Source organism: Rhyacophila brunnea, unplaced genomic scaffold (assembly GCF_057557595.1).
Source record: "Rhyacophila brunnea isolate RB1 unplaced genomic scaffold, BYU_Rbru_1.0 scaffold_23, whole genome shotgun sequence".
In the NCBI taxonomy this organism is placed as follows: Eukaryota; Metazoa; Arthropoda; class Insecta; order Trichoptera; family Rhyacophilidae; genus Rhyacophila; species Rhyacophila brunnea.
This window is the reverse complement of record NW_028232893.1, coordinates 16,987,382-16,997,737: the sequence shown is the minus strand read 5'-3', so window position 1 is coordinate 16,997,737 and position 10,356 is coordinate 16,987,382. Positions and strand designations below refer to the sequence as shown.

At 33.1% G+C, this 10,356-nt stretch overlaps 1 pseudogene; it reads left to right on the top strand.

Annotated features, from left to right (window-relative positions):
* Nucleotides 1-9,357: 9,357 nt before the first annotated feature.
* LOC147069600 (thymidylate synthase pseudogene) lies at nt 9,358-10,356 on the top strand (annotated as a pseudogene).

Below are 10,356 nucleotides of genomic sequence, written 5' to 3'. Positions count from 1 at the left end.
AGACAATATTTATATTTGGCCAGATATTTGCCGACTTATACGCTGTGAAAATGAGAATTCTGCTATTCTTGGTAGTATTGACCTGTGTGTCCCTGATAACTACTCTTAGAAATCGGGAGCATCAGTTGTTTGTTCTCCCCAGGAACAGAACTAACCTGTCATTGGTAATGCCAATTGGGAGGACAATAACTCTGTTCCACCAAATCACTTCGGGTATTGACATATTCCACCTGCGTGAAAGAGTATAACTTTTTTAAAAATTGTTAGTAAGTTTGTCTTTGACATATAATAAAAAATATTTTCCTTCATAATGTTTTCAGATAGGTAGATACTTAATTTTTTTTATTAATTTATACAGTTTAAATTGAAAATTATCAAAAAAAAATGTCTCAAATTGGAAGCTTCGTATTTTTCCGCTAGCTGCCTCTGGTAGATACAGGATTTTAAATGTCATGTTGTGATTAATAATTTGTATTGTTCACTAGGTATATTATGTAAAATTAAACAAAATTTGAATTTGAAAAAAATCGATGTTTTTTAAAATAAATATAAAATTATTACAAGATAAAAAGAACTTTTTATATACAACGCTTTTAAATTTTCTGTTGAATCATATAAACTTGACTTGACTAGCTTACGCGATCAAAAAAATTGTACTTGATAGAAATAATACTGAAATGTCATTTTGACATTCATATTGATTTCAATGACGCACGTATATATTAATAATTTAGTTGCTAGGACCCCAGACCCCTAGCAACCAATAATGGTGTCGAAATAACTTTTCATACAAAACAGATTTAACTGAACATGAATTCGCTAGGAAATTGCTAGGACTCCAGACCCCTAACAACTAAATTATTAATAACGTGCGTTACTATGGAAATCAATATGACATGTCAAGTACAAATTTTTTGATCGTTGAAGCTAGTCAAGTCAAGTTTATATGGTTCAACAGAATTTAAAAACGTTGTATATAAAAAGTTCTTTTTATCTTGTCATTTTAAATTTCAATTAATCCCTGGGTAATCCAAGTAATAGTAGAAAATAGTCAAAAATTGATCGTTTATCTATAAAATATCTAAAATGATGCCATTAAACCATGCATCACTGTAGATATTTTATAGATAAAAGAATATTTTTCATCGATTATGGTTTGGTTTAGGCAGGGTTTAATGAATTTTAAAAAAACTAACCAACACCATCTGTAATAATATGTATTCTTAATTCAACGAAAACAAATAAGTATGACTGAAAAAGTGAGCAATATTTTTGTCGGATCGCCCATAGTATACCTAAACTATTATGGTTTGGTTAGGCATGGTTTAATATAATTTAAAAAATTAACCGGCACAATCTGCAAATTGTATTCTTTGTTCATTGAAAACAAATATGTATGACTGATAAATTTTAGTATGCACTATCTATATCGAATCTTAACAGTCTACTTCCACCTTTTGCCACTGATGTATCCCATGGAAATGACACGAATTATAAAAAAATCGTTATTATTTTCATAGCAACTGTATGTAATTTGAAAGTTTTGATTGACTTATCATCATTAAAACATTAATAAACATAGAGAAATGTCAATATTTTTTTGTTTAGCAGTATGACGTGGAAACGAATCACGTCGGGGTCACCACTTTAGCGGTATAATGACGTGATGGTGATGGAAGATCGTTGTTACTTAGTTGTTGAGATGTAGGTTTATTGGTTGATACAAGAATGTGCTGAATATAATAATAAGGATAATGACGTGAGATTATAATCGCGAGGTAATGATGTACTGGTGAGATCGATATGATCAAGAGATTAATTTATAACTTGATTCGAATGGAATAACGGATGTACTATATCAAGTGAAGAACTCGTGACAATAGCAACAAATACGTCTCGTGACGGACTCGATGTTATAAGTGTAGATTCATAAATTGGTCTTCTTATTTAAATTAATGCAGTACATCATGGCCCCCACAAAGGGGGGCTGACAGGGCTCTAGCCTGGGGGCCCGGGTTTAGAGGGGACCCGGCGTGGCAAGCCGACCAGTTAAATGAGAAAAACACACCACAAATTTGCTCTAATAGTAAAAAAAAAAGTCGCCTACTATTTTCCTAAATGATTAGTAACATTTAAAAATATGTGTTTGTGTGATGTAATTTGATGTGATACGATGATTGAATGAATTGCGTAGAATTTTGTTTTATAATTATTTTGTGTTTCCTGGCGAATATATGGCGAAGGGTTCCATGTTACTTGGGTACCAAAAAAGAGGTCGCGATCAGTGCTCCATAATATGCCGACATACGATAGTGCCGACAACTCAATAAATCAACTGGATTTATTGAGTTGATTGTAAAATCGGTAAAAATACACGGAATATCCTTAACCCTGGGGTTCCGTGGAAACCACTTGGGGAACACAGCTGTAAAAAATCACACTGCGCTTAACCTTAGCGATATGTAGGGGGGCCCGCCATAGATCTTGGCCTGGGGGCCCGCTTTAAGATGTGGGGGCCATGCAGTACGTAGTATATTATTACCATAGATATTGTCGTAATTCTCAATGAAAACAAGAGTTATATTACGCTTAGTGATATGATTACTACAATTTAGTAATTGCATATAAATTTATTTATTTAAAGTCCATTTTACTCAACATGGTCATTTGTGCACTGGCTGTCATTCAGTCCTCTCTGTTATATTAATTTTTAATATTGTGTAGATAATTGTGTTTATTATAGTATAAAATAAATAGCAAAATATTAAACTGAAAAAAAAACACTTGAACAACGTAATAAGGAAAGAGGTACTAACACATACGTACTAAGTTTTATGACTATTTTTTATTATATTACCTACTATTATTGTAAAGACATTGCAAATATATTTAACAGCTTTCCGCTGATCAGTCATAATATACTATTATTAGTAATGTCTTTTACTCGCACGTTTTGATTTATTACCGTAGCATTGTATTTATTTACTGAACTTAGTAATTAATTAAAATTGATGTAAAATTTACACATTTAACATAATACTATTAATGTTAGACTTTTGTGACCTTGTGACAACGTCGAATTTCGATCGTAATGCAAGATATTGCTTATACTTCGAATGCAATATCGACTGCTTAATCAGCAAACCGGCTAACTCCATTTGGAAAAATTGTTCAGTAAGGAGAAAAAAAAATATAATTTAACTATCGAGCGGAATTTAATTTTTTTACAAATAAGCTACACGATGAATTAATACACTATTTTAGCTTCCCTTTTATATATAAAGAGAAAATTTATAAAAAGCGGAGTTGTTCCATTTACGATATTGGAAATTTGGCACCTACAGTTAGCTGTTTTGTGTGAAGAACGATAACGCATTTATTTATAGGCTCACGAGTTTGAAATTTTGTGTGAGCGTAGAAAACATGCTTTATAACAAAATGTCATCAACATCGCATTTTTGGTCAAAAGTGCAGTTAGCTGGTTTGCAGATTAATAAGTCGATATGGAAAACTGTTTATAGAAAATAATCATTGTTTCATATTGAAAAATAATCGTTATGCATTAATTAATATGAACGAAATATACAATCGAAAATCTTCATTTTATTGAGAACAGGTTACCATAGTTGAAGTTATTTGATATATTGCACTACAATGGAAACATGATAGGAACTCGCTATTTTTTAGTGACAGGGCCTTATATACCTCGTATGATTTTTGTGATAAAGACGTTGTGGAAAATGTGACGTCGCTAAGCCAAAAAAATATTATATACACATTTCTTTGATAATTATTACAGTTCTATGAGAACATAATACTGATATCGATAATTTTCAACGATTTTGTTTTTTAACGAATAGGAGTGGTACAATATGACGTACATAATTTAGTTAGATAGAGGGGTGAAAAATATTTAGATGTTCTGATGAAGACGTGTAAAAATGGGGAAAATAATGTGAAAAAACACCCATAATCGTCTGATGTGTTTTAAATATTATCAAAAAAAAATGTTTTATAAAACGCTAAAGAGAGTGAACCTAAATTTGAAAATTTATCAAAAAGAACTCTTTGTCTACTAATAATTATACAAACAGTGAAGTGACTTGTTCAGTTTTTTTGTTGGTTCCCTCCCAACTTGCAACAGTCGAACGCGATGGCACAATGCTTTCCAACCTCGAACGACGTGACGTGAACGCCATCTTATAGAATACAGAACTAGTACGCAGTGGGTCAGGAAATATTTTCAACAAAAACAATATAATATATGAACATAATAGCGCCTGTACACGTGCATGGATTTACTTGCACAAATAGTGTGTATTTATAACTATCGCGATAATAATTTTAGGTACTACACGTAGGTAAGTGCTGACTGTCTCGCCAATCTCATACTTCAAGAGTAAGCGAGACGCGATGTTGTCATTTTATGGTACTATTTGACAGATCGTGAAACGAGTCTCCGCGCGGTGTAGTTCGTTTTTTTACCGATAGGTTCGCTACAGATATTGCACAGTCCAACTGTCTAATTGCACACATGCAATCTTCCAATTTACACGATAATACGTGTATACACGTCGTGATTTTTTTTGTTATGGCCACGATAATAGGTACGTAGTGTCAGCAGTAAATGCATGCACGTGTAAATGGGGTATACGATACAATATTAAAAATCATTAAAAAAACGTTTTCAGTCAGTGAGACAAGATGACATGATTTCAATGGGTAAGCCCCGTTTTGATTACTAATAACAACATAATACATAATAAATGTCATTTCACTTAATCTGGTTACACTTTACCAAAGTATTAATATATTATTTTGTTTTACAATCATATACTTACGATATTAATTAATATTCATGAAAATATATAGTATTAACAGATTTTATATTGCAAAACTATTTTAATATTTTGTTTATTTTGGAATACTATGCACTAAGTATCACATTAATATTGAATTCATTATTAGCGAAATGAAATATATTTTCATCAGACTGCGAATTACCGAAAATAGTCGATATATTATAATATATATTTTGATTTTTTACGAAATCTTATTAAATTGCGGCTTTATAGTAATCCTTTCGTGAAACAGATGGATATTTAAAAATGCAGATTCAGCTGTTTCAACCACAATATTTGCAACCTCAATCACAACCATTGGGAGTTTCATAAAGTATCTTCTGGTTAACATTTATATTATAACATTAATGTTTATAAGATTGATTTGATCATTTTATCTATATACAATTAATATGAATGATGTCATCATCTTGCAGACTTACTTACCCTAGCTCCAGTGGCGGCTCGAAGATATTCTAAGTAGTGTGGATTACATTAATAATTATTAAATATACATACCTACCAGTGGCGAAGGATGACTTTTGGAAAGAGGTAGGCTGTGGAGATCTGATAAAAAGAACACACTTGTCAGGTATACTTCCGAGAAATAAGAAGATAATACGATATTACTACTAATGAATAAGTACACACTAATGACAACGACACATTAATTTAATGAAACTTCAAAAACTCAGTGACGACATAAAATAATTAAGCGATCAGTTTAAATTACGCAGTTTTTCAAAACATTTATACACATCAAAAATCATCTTTTTATTTTATAAAACTGACTATATTTATTAATGTTCGATTAAACACCATAGAAATTATTTTTTTTAAATTATATAATTATTAATTATTAAGTTTTAGGTTCTGCGATCGGAGCTTACCTTAGTTCATACAATTCGATATACTGAGCGGGGTTACGTGACGTAAAGTCCATATGAAAAATATTGAGAATTATTATTGAAACATCCTTTATTTACGTCAAGACAGATGGCGCGCTGTGGTATATTTTTTAAAACCTTTGCAGATTGTTTTGTTATTATCTGTGTAATACATTTTTACACATACGGCATCTCCCGTTTGCAAAATAAATTATTTTATAGGATATATCGTCTCTGTTTTGGCAGAACACACTAACTGGAGAATACTAGTTTTGAGTAATTTGACTTTGAAGTTGTTAAAATGTTTGAAATAATGGTCTATCACGTGAGTTTATTAAGTAATCGTAAAAAGGATGACTTTAAAATAAAGACTGTTTATTATATAAATAAGTCAATATGCAATTAAAAAATATTTTTATTAAGAAGGTAGGCTTCAAATAATCGCCTAGTATGGAGTCTTCACCACCGATACCTAACTACGTTCTCATATTATAAATTATGTTCCAAGCTAATTATAATAATTGAATAATTTTATTAATGAGGAAATGAGTAATTTTTCAGAATAAATAATATGATTATTTGAGTCGTTACTTAATCACATCTAAAAAGCGTGGTTAACAAATATTGACTTACTAAATAATAAGTATTATTATAGACAATTATCAGTTTTGAACAGCGACATACAGTGAGCATTTTACCTACCTAGGGGTCATTTGATTCACTACCCAGTATGCTTATACTAATGTTAATTGATTGAATTAATAATTTTCCTGAAACAAGAATAATGGAATTAAATTTTCCCAATAATTCCGTGATTATTATGTTTAAGTTGGCGTTAAAAATATTTTACAGTCAAGTGCATTCTTTTTGTATAGCGCCCGATGTCTTCTAAAGGCTTAATTACATTGGCATACGCGCAGATCCAACCAGATCCAACGATCCACGCCAACCGTCGTGACCAATGTTTTTATACTCTTTTAAATTACACGCAATGATTCGATCGCGTTGGTCCTTGCTTTTAATTGGTTTAAAATAAACATAGTATTGCTATTATTAAAAATATAGGTTGACTGAAAACTATTTCTTCGTTAGATTGGTGGCTACACTGACCAGTTTTCCTACGCAATTTTACGTCAAAACTCAGCTGTCAAACCTAGCGGGCTCGTGTTTGGATATTTTCGTACGTTCTCGGCAATATTCGCTTGCTATTGAATAGATCGTGACGGACGGAAATAGAATTTGTTCCAATTTGCTCACGATTGCTCACGATCCCGGAAAACCATAGATAATAAATTTTGGCAATCATGGCAGACGATTGGGCCAGACGCAATCTGAAAATGTAATTTGGGCATAAGGCGAGCAATCGGTCCAATCGCCCGGGCCAGATCCAAAGTGTTTCATTAAACCGTGATAGGATTCGTATGCAAGAATAATGGTTCTACTAACTTATTGACTAATGTTTCGAGGAGTAATGAGTGATCCCAACAAAAAAGATTAATAAGATAGAAATGCGAAAGCCGGACTCTATAGACCAACTATTTCCAAACTGGGAAGCGCGTCTCCCTGGGAAGGCGCGGAATATTGCAAAGGGAGGCGCGAAAAGTTTGACACACTTAATGTATCCACAGGTTTGCAGTTTGCAAATGCATACTTTGTTTATAAAATGGCCGCTGGTTATAAACTACATAAAAATCAGTCCTATAAAAAGTAGTTTGCAAACCTATCTGAAAATATGGAGACTAATTTTATAATAACTCACTTCTATACTATTGTGAAGCGCGCTGGCTATCTCGTAAAAATGAATTAAAAGGGTCAAATCATAATTTTGAATTTAGAGGCAAATTTGTTTAGGAACGATAATTTTGTTGAAACTTGTCTATTTGGTTTAAATTAAAAAAAACGAGTGAATAAATCAATGCAAGGACCACTAATGCATTCACTGATTTAAATAGACAAAGTGAAGGCATTCATAAAAAATGGAGCGTTAGGAATCAAAATTACAAAAAAATAAGTTCGCCATGTTTCCACTTATGATTTCTGTGCCAGATATATTGAAACAAACAAAAATCTATATACTTACTGAGTTCTTGGTTAGTTTACTAATGCACTTTTCACATTATTTTATTAATAAGGCGCTTCTTTGTTTCAGGGCTATTAAATATTTTAAATATATGGTCGTGCGGTACAATTTGATGTGATACCTATATGATGATTGATATACATAATTGAATTATAACTCCCATGTATAATTTAGGAAACACTCCATTCGTGCACCACACTGCCCTTAACCTCAGCGATAGGTAGGTGGGCCTGCCAAAAATTATGGCCTGGGGGCCCGCTTCAGGATGTGTTGTAAATGAACGATGATGAATTTGGATTGACTACTATTGAAATTGATTGTGCTAATAAACAAGCACATTCATCGCGTGAAAACTAAATTAATTTAAAAATGAATATAAATAGGTACCTAGGAAAACCTTGTTTATATGTATAATATTTTTTTTTGTATTAGTACATTGTTGGCTATTTGAAAATGTGTCTATGTGTATTATTTAATGAAATAAAGGGGGGGAGGCGACAAGATTAGATTTTTTTAAAAGGGAGGCGTAGTAACATTAAGTTTGGAAACCACTGCTATAGACCAAGACTTAAACGGCAGTTTTCGTTTATGCTTAGTGAGGAGCAAACTATATACCTAAGATATACAGAGCCCCGGAATGTCTTCAAATATTGTGTTGCATTTACACGACAAGCTTCAATTTACAATATTAATAATACATACGTAAATATTGAAAATAGCACATTCTTTAACACAAGTTTATCTCATGTTTCTCACACCCGAGAATCATATTTTCTTACAACTACGCTCTAAACTTAGTACCTACACTTAAATTTTTGTTCTTGTGTTACATTTAAATATAATAATATAACGAATTATAGGTAGGTACCTACATTTTAATTTGAATTAAATGAACGTAGAATAGATTCTGAAGAAAAAATAAACATCAGTTGTTTAGGATTAAGCACATTGAATGGGAATTAAAAGTTTTCATAGCGGTATAAGTGCCTATAGTATGACATGTCAATAGAATTAGATCAAATATTTTAACGTAAATAAATACAAATGTCTATTTGATAATAAGGATTAAAGAACGCATAATAGCAGCTTTGTGTCTGATGACTATTTATAAATTGAATGTCGGTAGAGTTATATATAAATCTCATATAAGATGAGATTGGTACTCGTACATCTCTAGTACCTTTTGTTTCAATGGGTTAGCCACAGAGGCGTATTTAGATATATATTATAGGCTATCTAAGCTTACACGCCCACGATTGCTGAGCTGTAACGTGTCGGCTTATAATATCGTGGACTCAAATTCCGGGTCTGGAAAATTCACCTGTTTTTTTGTCCTGGATACATTCGTTTACCGTAAAAATAAAAATATGTTAATAAAATCTTCACCCTATGGAGGCCCATATAATCCTCTCAGGGTCGAATATGGTGATGTTCTAAGCTTTCAATAGGTAGGTAAGTTTTAAATTAAGTAAAGACTATCCGCAACGAATTGACGTCTGTTCATTCAGGAAGATTTTATAGTTTTCCCGCCGCACAAATAGCTTTTATCATGGAAACTATGATGGAAACGGAAACCATTGTACGTAATGATGGTGCTCGCATACAAGGCAATGGGCTGAATGGGAAATGTAATGGAGTTGAGGAGAACTCATCTGACAAGACTCATGAAGAATATCAATATTTGGATCTCATCAGGAGAATTATCGACGAAGGACCTGAGCGAGGAGACCGTACCAAGATCGGCACTCGCTCAATATTTGGACACCAGAGTCGCTGGTCTCTAAGTGATGGCATTCTTCCTCTACTCACTACGAAGCGAGTGTTTCTTAGATCGGTCATTGAAGAGCTGCTGTGGATTATTAGCGGCAACACTAATGCAAACGTTCTTAAAGATAAGGGAATCCATATATGGGACGGGAACAGCTCGTGGCAATTCCTTGACAACATGGGTTTTACTGATCGGGAAGAAGGTGATTTGGGACCAGTTTACGGATTTCAATGGCGTCACTTTGGAGCAAAATATGTTAACATGCACACTGACTATACCGGACAAGGCGTCGATCAACTTATAAATATCATCAACACTCTGAAAAGCAACCCTGAGGATCGTCGAATGATATTGTGCGCGTGGACTCTAAATCGATGCCGGAGATGGCACTACCTCCCTGTCACTGCTTGGCACAATTCTACGTGGCCAATAATAAACTCTCATGCCAATTATATCAGCGCAGTGCAGACTTGGGTCTCGGAGTACCCTTCAACATTGCTTCTTACTCAATTCTCACGCACATGATCGCTCGTGTGACAGGATTAGAGCCAGGAGAATTCATCCACACACTCGGTGATGCGCATGTTTATTTAAATCACATCGACGCCTTGAAAAAACAGCTGCTGAGGAAGCCAAGACCTTTTCCGCATCTCACATTTAGCCCCGACGCACCACTGACGGACATCACTGCTTTTACTTATGAACATTTTATTGTATCTGATTACAAACCACATCCGAAAATCAATATGGAAATGGCAGTGTAGCATTTAGTATTGTTTC